The sequence below is a fragment of the Rhinopithecus bieti genome, unplaced genomic scaffold, assembly GCF_001698545.2.
Source record: "Rhinopithecus bieti isolate Rb0 unplaced genomic scaffold, ASM169854v2 scaffold_4602, whole genome shotgun sequence".
NCBI classification, from domain to species: domain Eukaryota; kingdom Metazoa; phylum Chordata; class Mammalia; order Primates; family Cercopithecidae; genus Rhinopithecus; species Rhinopithecus bieti.
The window spans coordinates 100,572-102,300 of NW_016804401.1; positions in this window are offsets into that span (position 1 = coordinate 100,572).

Genomic DNA, 1,729 nt, shown 5'->3' on the forward strand with positions numbered 1-1,729 from the left:
GCATTTAACCCCAGGACAGCTTCCTTCTGGCACCTAACCTGCTGCTGGGATGTCTTCCTCCTCTTCAGCCCTCACCCTCCCTCATTTATTAGGGAGACTGGTTTTAAAAGTTGGCTCAAAGGTAAATTAAAACTCAGACAGTAACTTCAGAAGTTTTGTTTTTAATTATCCATGCTTTGTTTTCCACCACCAACACCATCTCCATGGACAAAGTGGGTTCCAAACTACCGATGTATGAGTCAACATGACCCAAGTAAGACGGAGGACTGTGGTCTCAACACACATGGTCAGGTCAGCAGCAAGCCCAGTTTGATTTTTCGATAGAAATGCCAGGTTTTGAAATAATCCTTGCAAAGGCTGGATTTGTTCCTAACAGGCCTTGGATTGGCCTCCAAGGATCCACTAACTTGTTATTCACCAGGAAAGGCAATTTCTCTCTCCCCAAAATAGTTCATTTGGTCATGAATGTATCTATACCTATATGTACCTCCATACCTATATTCATATTTACATCCAAATTTATTTCCATAGCCACATCTGTATCTATATCTGTATTCATATCCATATCTGTATCTATACCCATATCTATGTCCATTTCCATATCTATATCTATATCTATGCCTCAGGAGGCTGAGGCAGGAAAATTGAATCAAACTAAGATGAATTTCATAGGCTAGAACCATCTAGGAACATTTAACAGACAAGAGCTCAGGAAGCAGTAAGCTTTGAGTAAATGGTGCCAATTCTGCCTCAGCAGCGCTGAAGACCTCCTGCTCCCTTTGTATCCCCCAAAAGGGCAATAGTTGTCAAATAAACATATGGACTTGAGTCTTTTGGAGTTTTTTGTTTGTTTCATTTTGTTTTGAGACGAGTCTCGCTCTGTTGCCAGGCTGGAGTGCAATGGTGCAATCTCGGCTCACTGCAACCTCTGCCTCCAGGGTTCAAGTGATTTTCCTGCCTCAGCCTCCCAAGTAGCTGGGGCTATAGGGGCCCACCATGCCCAGCTAATTTTTGTACTTTTAGCAGAGACGGTGTTTCACCACGTTGGTCAGGCTGGTCTCGATCTCCTGACCTTGCGATCTGCCTGCCTCGGCCTCCCAAAGTGCTAGGATTACAGGAGTGAGCCACCACACCCAGCCCTTCTTTGAGTTTTTATGCCATATAAGCTATGGATGTTACAGGATTTCTTATTTCCCTGGGCAGCAACTGGGCCTCTATTGAGACCCAAACACCCTCTTCAGAGGGAACTACGAGGTCAGCAAGCACAATCCCCACATGTGCGGTGGAGTCTCCAAACGTCCACTCTGGAGATGACAAGGCCGGGAGTCTGTCATTTCCTACTTGGGCGGGTCCTTCTGGAGACGGTCAGCTCCGGCCCCTCTGTGATTCCAGTCAGCAGCCTCGCATGGCAGCCTGGGAGGACCGCAGGAACTAGCAAATCAATATTCTGCTTACAAATGGGGAGATAGAGGCCCCAAGAAGAAAGCTAAGAAGTACCATCATTGGCCGGGCGCGGAGGCTCAAGCCTGTAATCCCAGCACTTTGGGAGGCCGAGACGGGCGGATCACGAGGTCAGGAGATCGAGACCATCCTGGCTAAAACGGTGAAACCCCGTCTCTACTAAAAAATCCCAAAAACCAGCCGGGCGAGGTGGCGGGCGACTGTAGTCCCAGTTACTCGGGAGGCTGAGGCAGGAGAATGGCGTAAACCCGGGAGGCAGAGCTTGCAG